Source organism: Piliocolobus tephrosceles, chromosome 5, assembly GCF_002776525.5.
Source record: "Piliocolobus tephrosceles isolate RC106 chromosome 5, ASM277652v3, whole genome shotgun sequence".
In the NCBI taxonomy this organism is placed as follows: Eukaryota; Metazoa; Chordata; class Mammalia; order Primates; family Cercopithecidae; genus Piliocolobus; species Piliocolobus tephrosceles.
Genome location: NC_045438.1, coordinates 95,463,714 through 95,488,580, shown reverse-complemented (window position 1 = coordinate 95,488,580; position 24,867 = coordinate 95,463,714).

Here is a 24,867-nt window from a genome sequence, read left to right as displayed (position 1 = left end):
TTTGAATTGTATTTTCCAGGTATAGGTTTTTTTTTTTTTTTTTGTATAATTCAGAATGTCATTTGTTCCAACAACATTTATCAAACATTCCATTTTATCTGATTTGATTCAGATAGTAATCTTGGCTATATGCCAAGATAATACACACAATGTATTTTCCTCTTTTTCTAGAAAATTAAAAACCCCTGTGAGAGGTTTTGCTGTGAAATGGAGCAAAGGAATGAGGAAATAGCTGGACTGAAGTATAGAGCCAAGCCATACCTATTCTGGCTCCAAAAAAATCTTGTCTATTATAACTCCTCCGTAGCCACAATGCCAAGACACTCTAGAAAGCATATACACAAATTGAAGGCATGTCTCCATTATCCAAGATATCATCTTCCACATGAACAACTAGCTCCCTCACTTGATTGTCTTCCATTTTACATTTTGACTTGCTTTCTCATTTTCACTCCCACATTCTCTTACACTTACAGTTTTAATATTTATCACATAATAATAAGATAAACATAATGTTAGATTCAAGGCTGATTGGTCCAGCTGCTAATGAATGCATCAAGAATCCAGTTTATTCAATGTTGCTCTGAAATTCACTGAGTGTCATTTTTAAGGCTAATTCTCTTTGTGGTCATAAGGTGGCTGCCTGTTTTGATCAGGTATGCTCCAATAAAAGAAGCAGCAAATTTATTCTTTGCTTAGTAGCCAGAAGAGTTTTCAGTCACTTAAACTAGTGATATTAAGCAAGACGATTGTGCTCTTAACCAACAGGGGACATTTGGAAGTGTTTGGAAACATTTTGGTTGTTATAACTGAAGAAGGTGTTAATGACATTTGGTGTATGGAGGCCAGGGTTCCTACTAAAAATCTTAAGATGCAAAGGATATCTCCCTATAATAAAGAATTATCTGATTCAAAATATCAATAGTGCTGAAGCTAAGAAACTAGGTTATACAAATCACATCAGTCTCTCTGTGGAGAGTGCTGATATTTTCCCATTGTTCATCAAAGTAAATTGTTATTCATGCAATGCAATGTAAGCCACTGCATGATCTAGTCTCTATTGACCTCTCCACTTCATCCTTTGTCACTCTCTGCTTTGCTCAGTATTTCAGACACAAAGCCCTTTACAATTTTCTCCTCACGGACATCTCCTCTAACTACCCTATCCACTGCCACAATTTTCGTATACTTCAGTGCCTTGTTTCCTTAATAGTAAATCACAGTTTGTAACTATATACTTATTTGTTTATGACTTATTAATTTTTCCTCCTTTACATCTAATTATATTTTAAAATTCCAAAGTATGACTGTTTTCTTGGCCTCATAACAACTTTATTGTAACTAAAATATAGATCCATGATAATCTTCTTTTGATATATGCATGTATAGAAGGACACATAAAGATACCTCCATATACTATTTAAATATGCATATATAGGCAAATAATTTTGTAAATATATAAATAATATTTCTGAATAGTGAGATTACTAGCAAGTTTTTTTAACTTTTTGCTTATAAGTATTTTCTAATTTTTCTACAGCAACCATGTTATTTTTGTCTTGAGAAAAAATAAATGTGAAAAAAAGAACAATTTCTCAAATTATTTTGGCCTTAAGTCTTAAAATAAATATAGTGCATAGTAATGTTACAGATTCAAGAAGCTTTAAAATATCCTCTAATAGGCCGGGCGCGGTGGCTCACGCCTGTAATCCCCAGTACTTTGGGAAACCAAGGCGGGTGCATCACGAGGTCAGGAGTTCACGACCAGCCTGGCCAAGATGGTGAAACCCGTCTCTACTAAAAATACAAAAAAATTAGCTGGGCGTGGTGGCATGCACCTGTAATCCCAGCTACTCCGGAGGCTGAGGCAGAGAATTGCTTAAACACCTGGAGGGGTGGAGGTTGCGGTGAGCCGAGATTATGCCACTGCACTCCAGCCTGGGCGACAGAGCGAGACTCCATCTCAATAAATAAATAAATAAATAAATAAATAAATAAATAAATAAATAAAAAATATCCTCTAATGTCTGCTGGAATTGGTCCCATGAAACTGTCTGAAATAGCAGATTATGGAAACATTTGTGGTTGTTTAGTGCTCATGGGAATACTTTTACTTTTGGCAATGAGCAGACTGCAGTTTTGATGTTGTTTTCATGTACTCTTCATGAAATTATATGTAAGTACATATCAGTACATGTTTTCCCACAATAACACAGTTTATCTTTTAAAATCAGAAAAAGAATGCATTTTTATTATATACATAATTTAATTATGTCACTAAAAATGACTAACACTTCGGTATCAGTTTGAACCAGATTTTAGAAAATTCAGTGATTGCTTTTCTAAAGTAAACAGTGTTAGCATAAAACGTCATTGGGAGCAATTTTATTTTACCGAAGTGACACTTTTTTAAAAAACACAATTTACAAAGTAAAGCAAAGACAACTGTATGGAGCACAGTGTTAAGAACTAGGAGGACAAAAAGAGGAAAAGTACAAATGTTTGGAATAGTAAAGGGATTTCTACAGAGCTATACACACTTGATCTGGGACTTACTGAGTCAAGGGTACAGGATAGGATGAGAGTAGCTGAAACATTGTGAGGGAGGCAGTGGTATTTAAAGCAAACATAGTCTATTTAGAGGCTTGTATTAAAGTAATTATAACCTGGAGTCCACCGCGACTTATACAAGCTCTTGGATACAGCTGTGTTTCAGAATTCAGATCTCTTTTCGATTTCACAAACACAGTAAGGCACACATACTCTATAACACTCAATGGGATCTGATAATGTACCCTGTAATCAAATGAATTAATTTTTCCAATAAAATAAATAAATATTTGCACTATGTGGAATAAATATAGATTAGATACACTCTAAAGTCAGTCCAAGTCAGGCTTTGCTGTCAAATGTGTTCAGGTCAGGTCAGAGTTTGTTATAAAAGAAACTACAAAGAAACATTCAAATTCGTAGCTTTGGAATTGTAGAGAAGGTGTTGTCAGCCTTATGTAACATTTATTGATAAATTATTGTGTGCTATGCAAGTGCCTTACATGTTTTAACAACGTACGAATAATAAGACCACTAAGACAACACAGCTAGAAGGTCACATAGCTAGAAAGTGATGGGGCAGGGATTTGAATTGAGGTAATTTTTGATATATTACCTCTCTCACAATATACTCCAGCAACTTATCTGTAGCTGCATGAAGGATTGAATGAAGAACAGGTTGGAAATGAGGCCAAAAAGATAGGATGCAGAAAAACTTTATGAGTGAGGGGACACAGTAGAAATTAAATATCCAATGAGATTTTTCTAATCTATGGATTATCAGTTATTTTCAAACTTTTTTCATTTTTGATGTGCAATGAGAATATTTCCTGGAAGGTATATCTGCAGAACAAATAAGCAAGCAAGCAAGCAGTATTTGACTGTTAATCCTTATTATTCTTAAATGAATTTCACTTAACAATTCTTAAATCCTAATCCTTCCACACCCAAAGGAAGCAGTTAAAATCACCTTCATGAAACTAAAGCTTCCCAGTATCCAAAAACAGTTTTTGAAAACGTGAAATGCCCTTGAACAACCAGTGTACTTTTGCCAAGAATATAAGGCAACCTTGGAGGCTCAAGGCGCTGGTACTCCCGCTTGATTATTTTTCCACACCCAAAAAGCCACCTCAAGCTTCTGGGAGTTGGAAGCTGCTTCTTATCCTACACTACTTGTAAGGAGATGCAAGAACAATCAATGCTTGCCTTTGGAAAGCTGTTTTGCTAGCTTCTTCCATAGTTCAGGATGGCAGGCTGTCTGACTCCTCCGGCTAAGATGTGGTATAATGGAAAGATGCAGGATCCAGGGAAGTCCTTACGGAGTGAGAAGACTAGGCTCTCATTTCTCTTCTCTCACCACAAGGTCCTCAGCTTTTGAATGAGAGACTTGTCTAGCGGTATGTTTTGGGTTTTTTGTTTGTAGTGTTTATTATAATCATTTGATCATAGTATCTTCTGTGTTATAAATATAGAAAATGTAGAAAATCCAGATTTTGTCATTGTCAGGAATATAATATTTTTCATCTATTCACATAACAAATATTTCTTGAGTAGCTACTTTTAGGCAATCTAGATATTATAAAAAACAGATAAAGATGTACAGAGTTTCTTTCCTTGTGGAAATCTAACCTAGTGAGAGCCATAGATGATTAAACAGATAATGACAATAGAGGGTAATTTGTACTGTGATGACTCCTGTGGGAGTGAGGAGGAGGCACCTAACTCAGAATCAGAGCAAGTTTTTTTTTTTTTTTTTTTTTTTTTTTTTAACAGAGTGAAGAAAACATTATTTAAAACCCAAAATGCCTTTGTTCTACACTGTCTTCTATTTGAAGCAGGGTAGTTAGCATTAGTGGGAAGTTAAATCACTTTAGTATATTATTCTCATCTATCTTGAACAGAGACTGATAAATATAGAATAAAAGAAAAAGAAAGCTTTGAGTAGGTCTTCTGTGCTAGCAAAGACTCATGTCTGGAGTGGATGGTCCTTTATGTTAGCAGGCAAGAGTGAACTGGGTAGCAGGAGCTCATATTCTGCATAATAATGTGAAAAGCATTGAAATGCAGAAATTTTGCAGAAGAAATATTCCTGCATGGCTTGGCAGAAAATGAAAGCCGTATTTTTAAAGAAAGATGGTTAAGTCTTAAAGCCTCATATTTTTAATAACTTTAAAGCTTATCTTTTACTTTAATACTTAATGAAGGCTGCTACATATTCAAAAATAAATACAAATGAAGTCATCTTGGGGTGCTATGATCTGAACATGTCCCCCAAAATTCATGTGTTGGAAACTTAATCACCAATGCCAAAGGTGTTGGGAGGTGGTGGGGACTTTAAAGAGATGTTTAGGTAATGAGAGCTCTGCCTTCGTTAATAGAGTAATATCAATATAAAAAATGACTTTCAGGAGGCAGCTTTCTCACTCTTCTGCTCCTCTGCCATGCATGGGCATAGCATTTATCCTCTTCTCTCTTTCTGCCTTCTGCCATGTGAGGGCACAGCAAGTATGTCCTCACTAGATTGTGGAGCCTTGGTCCTGGACTTCTCAGCTTCCAGAACTGTAAGAAATAAATTTCTGTTGCTTATAAATTACCCAGTCTTAGATACTCTGTTATAGTAGCACAAGACAAACTAAGACATAGGGGAAATCAAAGAAAAGAAATAGGCATAGAAGTTTGTGGTGGCCAGGGAAGAGAAGGTGAGAAACAGCAGTAGGAGTTGAAAAATGACTGAAATCATGGGTTCAGCAAGGGTAGTGGTTCAGGGTCAGAAGGCACCTGGTATATTTAAGTGCCTAGTGCATCACAGAAATCTTGATTAGGTCACTGGACTTCCCTTAGAGTGTGGGATAAGAACTTGAACTAATATAATTTGAAATTTTCAGGGAATAGGCAGCCCAGTGTCAGAGTTACAGTATTATAGAGAAATGTGAACACAGAAAACTTCACAGTCAGACATAAGATCCCAGGGGAGACTGGATTCTGCCTAATGTCAGTCTTCCTTTTCTCTACCTCAAAATGATTCACAGAATAGAAGAAAACAACTGTGTTCACAGAAAAAAAAAAATCAAACAAATAATTATATTTTTTATCTTCCATAAAATTATAAGTATCAGATTCTTAAACTGACTTAATGTATATTATGTATTGTTTTATATTACATTTATTTTATTTCAGTTTATATTCTAGAACTCTTGTTTTTCCTCATAAGGTAAGCGAGATCATATAAATTAAGTCATTTGTTGGCATAGGCTGAACCAAGATGACTTGGTGCTGAAGTCACCTTATGCTGAGGCCCTAGGTTGAGGCTAAGTGCTTCTACTTTCCTCTACATCATGTTCCTTATGGAATATAGGTGAAGGAGGACAGGCGCAATGTCTAATTGCTTCCCAGCTATAAGTATCCTCAATTCTCAGCAGAGTGTCTGTCACATGGTAGAATACTTTTGTTCATGTCTGTATAAAAGTAAGACGGGCATTTATGTAATAATGCTTATGAACTCTCACACATGTATTTGTGGTTATGGTTTTACTATGCGTATGCCCTCTATTTGAGATTTTTTTCTCTTATAATGATGAAGTTGAATCAATATATTTAATATATATTATTTATCACACAGATTTACTAATATATTGTGAAGGAGTGAGGCTGAGGTCCTATGGTCACCTAAGATAAGGAATTTGAACAAAGCTAACTGACCTTGCTGATCCAGGAACCAATAAGCTTGTTTTTTGAACAAGTGACCTTCGCAGCAATACAATGAAGTATTTTGAACTATATAGCAAGATAAATCGTAAATACTGAAATGCAGTGACTTTCAGAATTTCAGTTTAGCAGTTATCAAGTTTTTGATAATGATTCTACTATGCTTTATGCCCCCAATTAAGGCTGCATATAAAAGTACGTGTTAAGACTGAAACTGTCAGTATCTTCACACCTAGTTGTCCAAAAAACTTTTACTGGTTAATATATACCTTAAAACTCAGAGTGTAAACTGTGAGGGGGATAATCTTGCTACTTTTATCTTAAATAATTTAAAAATCCTGATGATAGATTTTTATTTCAGTTTTTAAAGACATGCTTTTTCCCAAGGTCTAAATGTGTATTTACGTAATTTACAAATATAAATTATTAAGTCATTGCTGGTTATAGATGTTCAAACATCAATGCATTGCTTTTTGACTTTTCGCAGCAGAACATCTCCATGTGAGTCTTTTCACCTCTTTTTTCCCAGTACATTGGGGTTATAAAGCACCACAGCACCAAATAAGGCCATGATGGAAAGGCATTTTGACATTTTAAAATGTGTTTTGACAGATCAGGTATTGCTTTTGAAGTGAACTTGAGAAACTTATGAATTTTTGATGGTTAACTGCATGCATCATGGTCTGACTATCAAAGATAAACATACTTGTAGAAAAAACACTAGGTAGATGGAAGGGAAACAAAAATAAAATGCATAGATATTTATAATCAGTTCAGAACACTTCAAGTTACTTCCAGTGTCATTGTAGCAGGGCAGATACTTGATAAAAATATATAAGAAATGCACCTGGAAAAATATATAAGAATATATAAGAATCACCTGGATAATAAAACGGTAAATAATCTAATATGGCTTTCAAATTAGCACCATATTGTATAGCCTACAGCAATTAAATGGATATAAATGTTGCTAGGCATCTCATCTGCTTTAATACTTGATATTGTATGAACATAGCTGCGTACTTATAAGTCAAAGTGAATAAATAAGTGTAGATAAAATTAAGAAATTACAATTGATGTGACTAGCAAATCTGATGTATCTAAAGGTGACTACTTGATAATTCTTATTTCTCTGACTCCCATATTTCTGCATCTGCTGGTATTTCTTGGTGAGTGGCTAGTACACATGATGCACATACCTGTTTTTTCTATTGCTCTGTCTCTTCTCTATTTCCAGACATAGCCCCTACAGCAACACATCTTCCTCAGTAGATTCTCAACTATTTTCAGTCAAGACTTGTTTTGACCAATACATGGGAGAACAGAGAAGTGGGTTTGAGATTTTGATTTAAAAGAGCTATCTGAGACTTTTAGGGTAAATAGTTGTTTTCAAAAATGTCAAAGAGGAAAACAAACAAACAAAAATGTTATCTTCTGTTTTCATAACTCTCACAACCTACCTCTAGTTTTTTTTAGAATGATAAATTTTCCTAATCAGACAGATTTTCTTTGAGAGAAAAATCTTGTTTCATTCCATTTTGCATCTCATTGCTTAACGAAGAGCCTGTCTCAGAGTAGGAGCTCCCTCCATAAATGTTAAATGAATGATGGTTGGGAAGATGAATGGATGGATGGATGGATGGATGGATGGATGAGTGGATCCATGTATGGAAAGAGGACTTCAGAGGCATTAAGAGATCCCCTGAGTCTCCACAAAGCAATGTGAAGCTGATATAAATGTTTTCTTTTGCTTTATTTGCCCTTAGCTAAACAGTTGCGTTCCTTCTTCTTTTCTTGTCATGTATTAACAAACACAACCTAGCAACACTAGAGCAAAAACAAAAATGGCATTACTGTTTTAGTTACCCATTGCTATATAACACACCACTTTAAAACTTAGTGGCTTACAACAATTTATTAATATTTCTTACTGATATTTGGGTTAGCTTTGGGTCAGGCTCCGTTGTGATCTTCCTTGGGATCTCTCCTTCAGCTGCAGTCAGACAAATGGTGGTTGAGGTTTGAGTCATCTGAAGCCTTGGCTTCACTTGGATATTGAAGAGTAGTTTCACACAGCTGGCAATGAACTGGAGCACTTACATGGGGATTCTCCATGAGGTTTACGTGTCTTACTGCACTGAGGTTTGAAAAAAAGGACAGAAGCAGCTGTCTCACTTGTTAAGTACTCTGCCTGGAATTGGGTCCAGGGTTCACGTATTTTCAAGGAAGTAAAGACATACACTTCACACATCGCTATGTGTTGCCTCCTACTGGAGTACATATGATTAGTATTGTCCTTTCACCTACCAGTAGTACGCTTAAGATTGTAAACTGCTGCTCCCTGTTGATTGCTCAGCTCCTATTAGAGTGTCAGGTAGGTAATAGATAATTCGTAACTAATTCATTAGATTAAAAATACTTATTAGAAAAATGATAGACAGCAGAAAATATACTAGATGTGGGAGTAATCTGATAGTTTCCCTATTTCCGTGGTATTTCTTGGAGGGTAGCTAAAAGACATGATGAAAAAGAGGGGAAGAGTCTATTTTGCTGGCACATACAGTCCAATATTGCAAATAGAAAATAACAGAACACAAAAAAATACTGAATTTGGAATTGCTAAAGATGAAAATATGCAGGACCAGCTATATAGAGAATAATGGAGAAGGGTCTTATTTCAGGTAGTGTGGTCAGAAAAGGCTTCTTTGGGCAGGAGATCTTTAAGCTGAGAGATGAAGCGGGATAAGAAGTTAGCAATGTGAAAAACTGGAAGCATATGCATCCATTTCAAAGTAAATGGAAAGAAACCAAGGCAAGATGGATGGTTCCAAGAAATGCAAGAAGTTAGTGTGGCTGGAAAAAGTTTATTAGAAACGGGAAATGAAAGGGTAGCCAGACCATGATCAGATTGTGTCATGCTTTCTGGGATGAAAAGAAATATGAATTTTATTCTAAATGCAATCAGAAGCCAATTAAAAACTTGTAACTGGGAATAATTTATGCTTTTAAAATGTCATTCTGGCTGTTTTGTGGAGAATGGTTTTGAAAAGGCAAGAGAGGAAGTAATGAGAAGAGTTACAACACTTTTATGATTGCCCATGGGAGAGATGACAGTGATTTGGAGGGAGTGAAAGTAGACATATTTTTGAGGTAGAATGAAAAGGACTTGAGAATGAATTAGGGAGGAGTAAGGTAATTCCTCAGCTTTTGCCTGAAGCACCAACATAGACATAGTGCCTTTCACTAAGGTAGGACACACCCAGGGAGAAATGCATAGGAGAATAGCAAGGGTTCCTTTTTAATGTACAAAATTTGAGATATTTATGTGATAGCCAAGAGATATCCAGTAATCACTTAGACATACAAACCTTGAATTTGTGAAAGAGGAAACACAAGGAGTCCGCAGCATAGGCAAAATATTTGAATCTTATCCATATACATGGATGAGATTCCCTGGGATGAAGATTCTAGATGAGAAGGTGGCTTAAGGCTAAGCTTTGAGGCAAAGAGGATTTAGAAGTTAAGACAAAGAGAAGCCAAAACAAACAAAACACAACTGAGAAGGAGCAATCAGAAACATAAGAGTGAATCAGAATAGTGTGGTGCCCTAGATGCTGTGAATGGGAGAGCTTCAATAAGGAATATGCTTTTATTTGGTCAAGAGTTGGGGAGAGAGTTCCTGGGAGATGCAGACACAGATGTATATATGATTTTGGTGAAATAGAAGTGTCTTTGACAGTAGATGCAATAATGCATTGGAAAATAACAGAGCACAGGTGGGAAAGGGATAGTAGGAGTAGAGAAGGGAGGAAGTGAACACCTATATATAAACATCCTTTTTGTTATTGCTGTCTTTGCTTTTTTTCCAAATACTTGTTTTTATTTGTTGATGTCATTTATTGTAATTTCATACAAGAGTCAAAGAAAATTATTTTTTAATATGCTGTAAGATAACTTCAATATTTCAATGAAAAAGGGATTCCAAACAGTTACATTGTTTTAAAATCAGAAAGAATCATGTAGTTTAAAAACTTTGTATTTTTTTTTTCTTTATTATACTTTAAGTTCTGAGGTACATGTGCAGAAAGTGCAGTTTTGCTACATAGGTATACATGTGACATAGTGGCTGGCTACACCCATCAACCCGCCACCTACATTAGGTATTTCTCCTACTGTTATCCCTCCCCTAGTCCCACACCCCCCAACAAGCCCCAGTGTGTGATATTCCCCTCCCTATGTCCATGTGTTCTCATATTTCAATTCACACTTATGAGTAAGAATATGCAGTGTTTGGTTTTCTGTTTTTGTGACAGTTTGCTGAGAATGATGGTTTCCAACTTCATTCATGTCCCTGCAAAGAACAGGAACTCATCCTTTTTTATGGCTGCATAGTATACCATGGTGTATATGTGTTACATTTTCTTTATCCAGTCTATTATTGATGGACATTTGGATTGATACCAAGTCTCTGCTATTGTGAATAGTGATGCAATAAACATACATGTGCATGTGTCTTTATAGTAGAATGATTTATAATACTTTGGGTATATACCCAGCAATAGGATTGCTGGATCAAATGGTATTTCTAGCTGTAGATCCTTGAGGAATTGCCACACTGCCTTCCACATGGTTGAACTAATTTACACTCCCACCAACAGTGTAAAAGCTTCCCTATTTCTCCACATCCTCTCTAGCATCTGTTGTTTCCTGACTTTTTAATGATCACCATTCTAACTGGCATGAGATGGTATCTCATTGTGGTTTTGATTTGCATTTCTCTGATGACCAGTGATGATGAGCTTTTTTTCATGTGCCTGTTGGTTGCATAAATATCTTCTTTTGAGAAGCGTCTGTTCATATCCTTTGCCCACTTTTTGATGGGTTTTTTTTTTTTTTTTATTGAAAATTTGTTTAAGTTCTTTGTAGATTCTGGATATTAGCTCTTTGCCAGGTGGGTAGATTGCAAAAATTTTCACCCATTCTGTAGGTTGCCTGTTCACTCTGATGATCGTTTCTTTTGCTGTGCAGAAGCTCTTTAGTTTAATTAGATCCCATTTGTCAATTTTCACTTTTGTTGCCATTGCTTTTGGTGTTTTAGACATGAAGTCTTTGCCTGTGCCTATGTTCTGAATAGTATTGCCCAGGTTTTCTTCTAGGATTTCTATGGTCCTGGGTCTTACGTTTAAGTCTTTGATCCATCTTGAGTTGATTTCTGTATAAGGTGTAAGGAAGGGGTCTAGTTTCAGTTTTCTGCATATGGCTAGCCAGATTTCCCAACCACATTTATTAAACAGGGAATCCTTTTCCCATTGCTTGTTTGTGTCAGGTTTGTCAAAGATCAGATGGCTGTAGAAGTGTGGTGTTATTTCTGAGGTCTCTGTTCTGTTCCATTTGTCAGACATGTATCTGTTTTGGTACCAGTACCATGCTGTTTTGGTTACTGTAGCCTTATAATATAGTTTGAAGTCACGTAGTGTTATGCCTTCAGTTTTGTTCTTCTTGCCCAGGATTGTCTTGGCTATGCAGGCTATTTTTTGGTTCCATATGAAATTTAGTTTTTTTCCCCCAAATCTGTGAAGAAAGCCATTGGTAGCTTGATGGTGATAGCATTGAATCTATAAATCACTTTGGGCAGTATGGCCATTTTCACAATATTGATGCTTCCTATACATGAGCATGGAATGTTTTTCCATTTGTTTGTGTCTTATTGCTTTGAGCAGCAGTTTGTAGTTCTCTTTGAAGAGGTCCTTCACATCCCTTGTAAATTGTATTCCTAGGTATTTTATTCTCTTTGTAGCAATTGTGAATGTGAGTTCACTCGTGATTTAGCTCTTTATTTGTATGTTATTGGTGTATAGACATGCGATTTTTGCACATTGATTTTGTATCCTGAGACTCTGCTGAAGTTGCTTATCAGTGTAAGGAGATTTTGGGCTGAGACAATGGGGTTTTCCAACATACAATCATGTCATCTGCAAACAGAGACAATTTGACTTCCTCTCTTCCTATTTGAATACCCTTTATTTCTTTCTCTTGCCTGATTGCCCTGGCCAGAACTTCCAAGACCACGTTGATTAGGAGAAGTGAAAGAGGGCATCCTTGTCTTGTGCCAGTTTTCAAAGGGAATGCTTCCAGTTTTTGCCCATTTAGTATGATATTGACTGTGGGTTTGTCATAAACAGCTCTTATTATTTTGACATACATTTCATCAGTACCTAGTTTGTTGAGAGTTTTTAGCACAAAGGGCTGTTGAATTTTGTTTAAGGCCTTTTCTGCATCTATTGAGATAATCATGTGGTTTTTGTCATTGGTTCTGTTTATGTGATGGATTATGTTTATTGCTTTGCATATATTGAACCAGTCTTGCTTCCCAGGGATGAAGCCAACTTGATCATGGTGGATAAGCTTTTTGATGTGCTCCTGGATTCGGTTTGCCAGTATTTTATTGAGGATTTTTGCATCAATGTTCATCAGGGATATTGACCTGAAATTTTCTTTTTTTGTTGTATCTCTGCCTGGTTTGGTATTGGGATGATGTTGGCCTCATAAAATGAGTTAGGAAGGATTCCCTCTTTTTCTGTTGTTTGGAATAGTTTCAGAAGGAATGGTGCCAGCTGCTCTTCGTACCTCTGGTAGAATTCGGCTCTGAATCCATGTGGTCTTGGACTTTTTTTGGTTGGTAGGCTATTAATTGCTGCCTCCATTTCAGAACTTGTTATTGGTTTATTCAGGGATTTTACTTCTTCCTGGTTTAGGCTTGGGAGGGTGTATGTGTCCAGAAATTTATCCATTTCTTCTAGATTTTCTAGTTTATTTACATAGAGGTGTCTATAGTATTCTCTGGTGGTAGTTTGTATTTCTGTGGGGTCAGTGGTGATATCCCCTGTATCATTTTTTATTATGTCTATTTGATTCTTCTTTCTTTTCTTCTTCTTAGTCTGGCTAGTGGTCTATTTTGTTGATCTTTCCAAAAAACCAGCTCCTGGATTCATTGATTTTTTGAAAGGTTTTTCTGGTCTTTAATTCCTTCCGTTCTGCTCTAATCTTAATTATTTCTAGTATTCTGCTAAATTTTGAATTCATTTGCTGTTGCTTCTCTAGTTCTTTTAATTTTGAAGTTAGGGTGTCAATTTTAGATCTTTCCTGCTTTCTCTTTTGGGCATTTAGTGCTGTAAATTTCCCTCTACACACTGCTTTAAATGTGTCCCAGAGATTCTGGTACATTGTGTCTTTTTTTCACTGGTTTCAAAGAACATCTTTATTTCTGCTTTCATTTCATTATTTACCAAGTAGTCATTCAGGAGCAGGTTGTTCAGTTTACATATAGTTGTGCAGTTTTAAGTGAGTTTCTTAATCCTGAGTTCTAATTTGATTGCACTGTGGTCTGAGAGATTGTTCATTATGATTTCCATTCTTTTGCATTTGCTAAGGAGTGTTTTACTTCCACTTATGTTGTCAATTTTAGAATAAGTGCAATGAGGTGCTGAGAAGAATGTATATTCTGTTGATTTGGGGTGGAGAGTTCTGTAGATGTGTATTATGTCTGCTTGGTCCAGAGCTGACTTCAAGACCTATATATCCTTATTAATTTTCTGTCTGTTTGATCTGTCTAATATTGACAACGGAGTGTTAAAGTCTCCTGCTATTATTGTGTGGGAGTCTAGATCTCTTTATAGGTCTCCAAGAACTTGCTTTATGAATCTGGGTGCTCCTGTATTGGATGCATATATATTTAGGATAGTTAGTTCTTCTTACTGCATTGACCCCTTTACCATTATGTAATGCCCTTCTTTGTCTCTTTTGATCTTTGTTTATTTGAAGTCTGTTTTGTCAGAGATTAGGATTGCAGCTCCTGCTTTTTTGTTTTCCATTTGCTTGGTAAATATTCCTCCATCCCTTTATTTTGAGCCTATGTGTGTCTTTGCACATGAGATGTGTCTCCTGAATACAATGTATTAATGGATCCTTACTCTTTATCCTATTTGCCAGTCTGTGTCTTTTAATTGGGGCATTTAATTCTCTTACATTTAAGGTTAATATTGTTATATGTGAATTTGATCCTGTCATTATGATGCTAGCTGGTTGTTTTGCCCATTAGTTGATGCAGTTTCTTCACAGTGTCAATGTTCTTTACAATTTGGTGTATTTTTGCAGTGGTTAGTTCTGGTTGTTCCTTTCCACGTTTAGTGCTTCCTTCATGAGCTCTTGTAAGGCAGGCCTGGTGGTGACAAAATCTCTCAGCATTTGCTTGTCTGTAAAATATTTTATTTCTCTTTTGCTTATGAAGCTTAGTTTGGCTGGATATGATATTCTGGGTTGAAAATTCTTGTCTTTAAGAATATTGAATATTGGCCCCCACTCTCTTCTGGCTTGTAGGGTATCTGCAGAGAGATCTGCTATTTGTCTGATGGGCTTCCCTTTGTGGGTAACCCGACCTTTCTCTCTGGCTGCCCTTAATATTTTTTCCTTCTTTTCAACCTTGGTGAATCTGACGATTATGTGTCTTGGGGTTGTACTTCTTAACAAATATCTTTGTGGTGTCTTCTGTATTTCCTGAATTTGAATGCTAGCCTGTCTTGCTTGGTTTGGGGAAGTTCTCCTGGATAATACCCTGAAGAGTGTTTTCCAACTTGGTTTCATTCTCCTCGTCAGTTTCAGGTACACCAATCAAATGTAGATTTGGTATTTTCATGTAGTCTTGAAGCCTTTATTCCTTCCTTTTTATTCTTTTTTTCTGTAATCGTGTTTTCTCTCTTTATTTCATTAAGTAGATCTTCAATCACTGATATCTTTTCTTCCACTTGATCGATTCAGCTTTTGAAATTTGTGTATGCTTTCTGAAGTTCTCATGCGTTTTTTTCAGCTCCACCATGTCATTTATGTTCTTCTCTAAACTGGTTATTCTAGTTAGCAATTCGTCTAACCTTTTTCAGGGTCCTTAGCTTCCTTGCATTGGGTTAGAACATGCTCCTTTAGCTTGGAGGAGTTTGTTATTACCCACCTTCTGAAGCCTACTTCTGTGAATTCATCAAACTCATTATCTCTCCAGTTTTGTTCCCTTGCTGGTGAGGAGTTGTGATACTTTGGGGGAGAAGAGGCATTCTGGTTTTTGGAATTTTCAGCCTTTTTGTGCTGGTTTCTCCCCAACTTTGTGGATGTATCTACCTTTGGTCTTTGATATTAGTGACCTTCAGATGGGGTCTTTGAGTGGATGTGCTATTGGTTTCTGTTTGTTAGTTTTCCTTCTGACAGACCCCTCTGCTGCAGGTCTGCTGGAGTTTGCTGGAGGTACACTCCTGACCCTGTTTGCCTGGGTATCACCAGTGGAGCCTACAGAACAGCAAAGATTGCTGCCTGATCTTTCCTCTGGAAGCTTTACCCCAGAGGGGCACTTGCCAGATGCCGGCCAGAGCTCTCCTGTATGACATGTCTGTCGGCCCCTACTGGAAGGTGTCTCCCAGTCAGGATACTGGGAGTCAGAGACCTGCTTGAGGAAGCAGTCTGACCCTTAGCAAAGCTCAAACACAGTGCTGGGAGGTCCACTGCTCTCTTTAGAGCTGTCAGGCAGGGACATTTAAGTCTGTTGAAGCTGCACCCACAGCTGTCCCTTTCCCCCAGTGCTCTGTCCCAGGGAGATGGAGGTTTTATCTATAAGTTCCTGACTGGGGCTGCTGCCTTTTCTTCAGAGATGCCCTGCCCATAGAAGAGAAATTTGGCAGTCTGGCCACAGCAGCCTTGCTGAGCTGCAGTGGGCTCCACTTAGTTGGAACTTCCCACCTACTCAAGCCTAAGCAATGGCAGATACCCCTCTCCCCACCAAGCTCGAATGTCCTGGGTCGATCTCAGACTGCTGCTGTGCTGGCAGTGAGAATTTCAAGACAGTGGATCCTAGTTTCCTAGGCTAAGTGGGGTTGGGACCTGCCAAGCCAGACCACTTGGCTCCCTGGCTTCAGCACCCCTTTCCAGGGGAGTGAATGGTTCTGTCTCACTGGTGATCCAGGCACCACTCCGGTATGGAAAAAAAGAACTCCAGCATCTAGTTTGGTGTCTACCCAAATGGCCACCCAGTTTTATGCTTGAAACCCAAGGCCCTGGTGGGGTAGGCACCGGAGGGAATCTCCTGGTTTGCACTCTTGCAAAGACCACGAGATAAGTGCAGTATCTGTGCTGGAGTTCCTCAGGCTCAGTCCCTCATGGCTTCCCTTGGGTAGGGGAGAAAATTCCTCTACGCCTTGAGCTTCCTGGGTTAGCTGACATTACACCCTGCTTCGGCTTGCCCTCGTGGGCTTCACACACTGTCCAACCAGTCCCAATGAGATGAACCGGACACTTCAGTTGGAAATACAGACATCACCCACCTTCTGTGTGGATCTCACTGGGAGCTGCAGACCGGAACTTTCCCTATGGCTATCTTGCCACAGGATCATCGAAGATTTTATATGCATATACAAACACAAATGTACAACCTAGTTTCTCTTGTTTTACACTAAGGCACTTTGAATTTTGATTATTTTATACTTAGCAACATAACTTGAAATTTTTTTTATATTAGCTTATAGAGTTTCTTTCTTTCTTTTTTTTTTTTTCCAGCTGCATAGTGGATCATTCTATTGTGTGACTGTATTATATTTTAGCTGTTTGGGGTGTATCTTACATTATTATACATGATACTGCAATTATATTTTGGAGTTGCCATATTAAAATGCATCGCTCTTCATTGACATTTGTCCTAATCAGCATTTCTAAGAGCAGTGTATAAATGTAACTATTTCTTCACAATTTAGTCAACTTTGTTCATTATCAAACTTTTTTATTTTTCAAATCTGATAAATTAAAAATGGTATCCCTGCATAGTTTATATGCATATATTTGTGCATATATGTAATTTGTGCATATATCCCTGCATAGTTTATATGCATATATTTGTGCATATATATATCTACACACATATATGCATATATTTGTGCATATATGTAATTAAAATTCACATAACATAAAATTAAACATTTTGGGGTGACAAAGTGAAATTTAATACATTTACAATGTTGTGGAATCACTGCTTTTATTAAGTTTCAAACATTTTTATCACCCCAAAAGAAAACTTCATACTTTTTAATCAGTCAGCTATCATTTTGCCCTCTCCTCAGCTCCTAGCAGTCATCAATCTGCTTTCAGTCTCCTGGATTTATCCAATTTGGATATTTCCTATAAATGGAATTATACAAAATAGCTTTTGTTTGACTTCCTACACTTAGCAAAATGTTTTGAGGTTCATCCACATTGTGGCATATATCAGTACTTCATTCCTTTTTATGACTGTTTAACATCCCATTTTACGTATATACCACAATTTGTTTATGCATTGATCCATTTATGAAAAGTTGGATTTTGTTCACCTTTCGCCTATTATGAACTTTTGCTGCTACAGACATTTGTGTGTAAATATTTGAGAACCTATTTTCAATTTTTAGAGTATATATGTAGGAGTGAAATTGCTGAATCATAAAGTAATTCAATGTTTAGCTTTTTGAGGAAATGCCAGACTGTTTTCCATGACAACTGGATCATTTTACTTTCCAACAACAATGTCTGGGGGTTCAAAATTCTTCACATCCTTGACAATACTTAGTCCTTTTCCCTCTTTTTTAAAAAAATTATAGCCATTATGGAAAACAGTATGGAGTTTCCTCTAATAATTAAAAATAGAACTTCCATATAATCCAAAAATTTCACTGCTAAGTGTATATCCAAGGGAAGTGAAACCAGTATGTTGAAGAGATATCTGCACTCCCATGTTTATTACAGCACTGTAACAATAGTCAAAATATGGACTCAACCTGTGTCCAGAAATGAATGATTGAAAAAAAAGTAGCATATATACAACAGAATACCATTCAGCCTAAAAAAGAGTAAAATCCTGTCATTTGCAACAACTTAGGTAAATCTGAGAATCATTATGTTAAGTAAAATAAGTCAGACACAGAAAGATAATACTGCATGTTCCCACTCACTTGTGGATTCTAAAGGAGTTGATCTCATAGAAGTAGAGAGTAGAAGAGTGATTACCAGAGACTAGAGAGGGGAGGCTGAAGGGGTATATATGAAAAGGATGGTCAAGCAGTAAAAGTTACAATTAGAAGAAAAGAATAAATTCTGGAGTCCTATTGCACAGTTGCGTGACTACAGTCATCAGAAAGGTATTGTATATCTCAAAATAACCAGAAAAGAAATTTTTTTGTGCTCACACCACAAAGAAATAAATGTTTGAGGTGAAGGATATGCTAATTATCCTGGTTTGATCATTACACAATATATGCATGTGTTGAAACATCATGTTATACCCTATAAATATGTACAATTATGTGTCAATTAAAAATAAAAGTAAGTGAATATATATTATTGAAAGAATGTTGATTAAACTGGCCCCTTTAACAAAATGAATATCCATCGTTTTTTGTTCAAGCCAGCCAACTTAGATGGCTAGAGAAATTATTGCTTCCTCTCACAGAACACACTTGGCATTTTCCTATCTATTTCCATTTCCTTCCTATACTTGCTATTTTGTGCTCAGTGACACTTAAATCTCTTCATTTTTTCATTCCCTACTATCCTGCCATTTTTTTCATCCCAAGCATACTGTACAATTCTATCCAATCATCTGCCCTCACTTTAGAGGGTTCATTCTACTTCCACTTCAGAATATTCATTCTCAAATGTGAAAATTTGAGGACTGTTGAGAAAATAACTATGGTCTATCATAAACTTTCGTCTTTAGGTTGAATTTTTTTTTTTTTTTTTTTTTTGAGACGGAGTCTCGCTGTGTTGCCCAGGCTGGAGTGCAGTGGCTCCATCTCAGCTCACTGCAAGCTCCGGCTCCCAGGTTCACACCATTCTCCTGCCTCAACCTCCCGAGTAGCTGGGACTACAGGCGCCCGCCACCGCACCCGGCTTATTTTTTTGTATTTTTCAGTAGAGACGGGGGAAAATTTTTTAATGTAATGGTAAAGTGCAAGTACTCTTAATATATGTGATCACATAGCACTAACGGGACTGTTGCTCAAAAACAGAATGGAAATTATTTGGCCATCCAAAAAAGGTTATGCTGTTGGCCAGGCGTGGTGGCTCAAGCCTGTAATCCCAGCACTTTGGGAGGCCGAGACGGGCGGATCACGAGGTCAGGAGATCGAGACCATCCTGGCGAACACGGTGAGCCCCCGTCTCTACTAAAAAATATAAAAAACTAGCCGAGCGAGGTGGCGGGCGCCTGTAGTCCCAGCTACTTGGGAGGCTGAGGCAGGAGAATGACGTGAATCTGGAAGGCGGAGCTTGCAGTGAGCTGAAATCCGGCCACTGCACTCCAGCCTGGGCGACAGAGCGAGACTCCATCTCAAAAAAAAAAAAAAAAAAAAAAAAAAAGGTTATGCTATTTAACGATTGAAAAAGTTATTGGTTTACCAGTATTCACGGCCTCTTCTCATTCTTACTTTTGCATAATTCACCAGCTGAGCATTCTCTCTTCTTTTCTTAGTGCTTACCTTACAGATTATAGTGTTTATTTACATGTGTCAAAGTGCTTTCACATTTGGTTACTTTGGGGATGTGGGCAAGAGATACTAAATGGGAGGAGGAAGTATTTACCTGTGAAATGGTTAAGATTCAGTTATCTGAAAAAATAAAGAAGAGGAAATAAAGAAGAGAGGAAAGGGAAAGGGGGAAAAAGAAAAGAATCATTATATGGGCAGGAGCTTAGAGAAAGATTAATAGTAAAAATTTAGAGACAGAGACTGAAGGATGTAAGCAATATTGAAAGCTAGAGAAACAGGAGAGAGAATTTTCAGAATGCATTTTTTGGATTTTAAATAAGATTGATTTCAAGGTCCTTTTGACATGTCAAAAAAAGGTTAAATGTATTTTAAATTCTTTCAGTTGCTGTGTTTGTTATGCTAAATGCAACATCCCATGGAAGGTGAAATATAAAAAGTCGCAGCTTATTTTTAGATTGCTTTTATTTTGTTGTCTTTTGGGAGTAATTATCGAAATGAAAATACAATATTAACATAAAATTCTGGTAGATAATCTACAAATCCTGAAAATACATGTGCTAACCCCCGTTTGAGAAGTTTATGGACTTTCACACTCAGTGCTCATGACAAAACTAACTGAGACCCAACTTTGTGAAATATAAAAACTGTTGAAGGAAGAAAGTACAGTTCTCCCATAAAATGTTAATGCATTTTACTGCATTTTTTTTGTTGTTATTTAACAAGACACCTCATATTTCTCTGTAAAGTCTGCATGAAAAATAGAAGAGGTAGAGAAGTAGCCTTCCTTAGTGAGTTAGAGTTCTCAGAAACACAGGGGCTCTGAATTCCAAACATAAGTGGAAGAATGGTTGTAAGATAAGTCTTCAGAAATAAAAGGTCAGTATCTATCATGATGAAAAAAAAATTATCTTTTTTTTTTTTTTTTTTGAGGCAGAGTCTCGCTCTGTCACCCTGACTGGAGTGCAGTGGCCGGATCTCAGCTGCTCACTGCAAGCTCCGCCTCCCGGGTTTACGCCATTCGCCATTCTCCTGCCTCAGCCTCCAGAGTAGCTGGGACTACAGGTGCCCGCCACCTCGCCCGGCTAGTTTTTGTATTTTTAGTAGAGACGGGGTTTCACCGTGTTAGCCAGGATGGTCTCGATCTCCTGACCTCGTGATCCGCCCGTCTCGGCCTCCCAAAGTGCTGGATTACAGGCTTGAGCCACCGCGCCCAGCCAATTATCTATTCTTTAGAAAGATTTTTCTCTCTCCTAATATTATGTATTTTTTCTTCTTATATTTTCTCTGCTTCCTATCATTGTAAATATATTTTAAAAACAAAAATTTTAAATACCAAATGATTTATCTTTATGATTCATCTTTTTATTTCCGCAAGAACCTCAATTTTGTTTGTTTTATTTGTGTGCATCTATGTATGTATAATATTTCAGTTAAAAACAATCAAATAAAAAACAAGCAAATGAAGTGAACAAAATATGAAAAACCCTTGTCCTACAATGTCAAATATTTACCCTTCAAGCCGAAATTATTTCTTAAAAGTTCCTTGCCCTTCAAAAGTTATGAAAATATCCATTCCTGTTTATTTTTTACATGTGAAAAAAGAATAAAGAAAGATAGTGCTTGCCAATTAGAGTGTATGTTGAATCCAACTTATCTCAAAAAGCCACTTGTGACTGCTATATTTTTTCATTAGTCACCTATCTTCTCCTTATAAAAGAAATGGTATTTTAAATTATTTTTCCAATTTGTAAAAGTGTGTTTGTTGCCAAGACTTCTGAACATATGATTGGTTCTAATCCATCAAAAACTTAATATCTAGTAGCAAACCATATTATTCATAGCACTAAATCAACTGTCTTTATGACATGAGTTCTACATTCCCAACATTAATAGACAAGCCTGTTTTTGCTTGCCATCAAAGTGCAGATTTGGTATTACCCAAATGAAACAACTTCATAGAGCCATAGAATGTTTTCTCAGTTTGAGAATGCCCTGAAGAATCATTTCCTTCATTCATTTTCTTTGTTCACTCTGTTTAGTATATATTTATTGAATCCTCTGTGTTCCACTTGGCAAAGAAATAAATACATAGAATTTTCTACAGAAAAATTTGTAAACACTCAAAGTTTAACAATAACATAACACTTAAATAACAAATATGACAATTGTCACGTGACGATTTTTTATGAGTGTCTAATACATTTTGGCATATTCTAAGAGGATTGTGAATGAGAATGGTCAAGGAAGCCCTCAAATTAAAGGTACAGCGTGAACTGGAAACTTGTAACGGTGCAAGAAATCAATCTTAAGAGAAAAAAGAATATTCCAAGAAAGGGAAGAGAGAAAAGAACATTCCAAGAAAGGGACCTAAGCAAAAATGCCATGGTAGGTAAGAGAGGGTAAACGGCTCTTAATGCCCTAATTCAGTTAGTAGTATTAGAGGGATTAAACAATCCCTCTATGCAAGAATGTCACCATAGTAGCTTTAATTTACAAAGTATGAAAGAGCCTAACATTAAAACAATCTACATATATTCCTATTTCTAAATTAATTGAACAGATAAGAAACATTCCTTATTTAAAATAGTGAAATATTTAATTTCCTTTTGAATGTACTTTGTATTGAAATTCAAATAAAATTTGTTTGATGTGACATTGAGCCGATTGGATTATGGAAGGGCTATGGAGCATTCTCTGACTCTTCGTTCATCTCCATCTAAAAGATGAACAATACTTCCTAGGTATGAATGTTGCAAAATCCAAATCACATTGTTTCTCTTAAAATTTCTAGAGTAGACATTCTTCTGAAGCTTGAGTAAATTAGGCATGTTCCAAGATGGCTATGTCTAAAAACAAGTCCACAAAGAATCCTGTTACTTAACATTGGATGAAAATACATTGGGTAATAAGTTAAAAAAAAATTTTCTGAAATAAAATTCACTTTAAAATTTTGACAGAAAAAGTAGTTGCTAAATTCATTGGAGTATAATTTATTACTACTAACGTCAAAAATGTTGTGACAAATCTTTGCTTGTTTTATAAGTGATTTATTTTCACACTCTTCCACTTACAACTGCAACCTTAAAATAAACTGAGAATACTAACAGCATGTTAATTACTGAAGAATTATATAACTATGGTATCAGTCCATAATGAAGTATAATAATCTTCAGTCAAACCTAACTTTAAAATTTTAAATGACTAAAGACTAAATTAAACATGTTTTTAAAAATTAAACCATTGCGTCATTAATTGGATATTAACAGGAACCTAATCTTCAAGGTATTTTAAAATTACTGGCCATGAAATGACATTTGGATTGTATCTTACACAAAGTTTTTATGCAAAATTAATACAGTTCAGATAATTCTGACCTAAACTTGAAATACATTTCATATCTTAGTTTTCTTTTTCAAATGCACTAGGGCTAATTGTGTGATCTACTGATAGTAATGTTTTTCCTTTAAAATTTAACCAGAATAAGATATGAGAATATACTCAGTAAAATTTATCACCATCAAAACACATTGAGAATCTATCTTCATAACATGCTTTGTTAGTTGTTGTGCACAGCAAGTTAGACAGACATAATCTGTCCCTGAGGAATTTACAATCCAGCACTGATAATGCTGACACAGGTGTTGCCAAGGCATTTCAGACAAAGAAATCAGCATTAAACAGATAGATAAATAGGTGAATTTAAATATAGCTAATAATAAATAACTCTAATCGCAATCATTTCTGCTCTGATACTTTGAATACGTTTTCTTTCCATAACTCAATAGTCTCTCAATACTTGTGATACAGGAATGTATATGAAGGTACAACAGCATAATAAAGACTCGTCAATGAAGTTGCATGCTTGGCTGGAAGAACCATAGAAAAGAGAAGACAAAACAAAACAAAACAGAAAACGCAGTGGTGGGAAATTTCAACAAAGAAAAGGAATTGGCTCACTATGTCTCAGTGTCAAAAACTGGACTAGGAATGTGACTTTGCTCTTTGGATCCAAATAGAAGGAATATTTAAAGCAAGTATTGATCTTCTCTCAGTTCACTCCTGCATGTCATGTGCTTGAAATAATTCACTAAAATAGTAAAAGAGAAACAAAAACCTCCATGAATTGAATGTAAAAGGAATGAATTACTCCAGCAACCTGATCAGTAATTCCTAGTTTCTGTTGCTGGGATCAGAAAAATTTATCATGATCTTAGAGTAAAGGAATATCTGTAATATTTACTTTGTTCTTTGTTGAAAATAGTCTTTACAAGAAAACAACAAGAGTTTATGTGCTTTGCTTTTGTTTGGTTGTAGTACATCTTTTTCGTAAACAATGTATTCTACATGGTTGAGGAAAACAAGCATATGTTCAGACAAAGCTAAATAAATATATACATTTTGCCTGGGGGGAGGACATTTTGGCATGGTACACAGTGTTAAAGGTGACTGAGTTGTGATGACAGTGGGGAGCTATTGAATCTGCTCTACTGTGCCCTATTTTCTTCATGGAAGCCAAATCTGATTCTAGAAGAGAGAAAATGAAGCTAGGTTGCAAGCACTGTTGAAATAACCTGGCAGGATTTTATTCATCTGGTTTAAAGAAAACGCTAAAGTCTGAATAAGATTTTTCTTTTTCAGAACAACAAAAAGTTCTCTTTCAAATGTATAAAAGATCAGACTTCTAAAAAATGTACTCAATGTCCTCATTAAATACAGTTAGTTTGGAATATAAAGTTGACATAGTGACATATTTAATGTTTTAAAAATATTTAGCAAAAGGTTGAATGTTTCAAAAAATTAAGGTTAACACTTTTTTATTTGTATAAATTTATGAGGTACAGGTGTAATTTTGTTTCATGAATATGATGTGTAGTGGTACAGTCAGGGATTCAAGTGTATTCATCACCAGAATAACCTACTTTGAATTCATTAGGTAATTTCTCATCATTCAATTCCTCCTATCCTCTCACCCTTTGAGTATTCATTGTTTATCATTCCATACTTTCCATTAATGTGTACATATCATTTAGCTCCTACTTATAAGTGAAAACATGTGGCATTTGTCTTT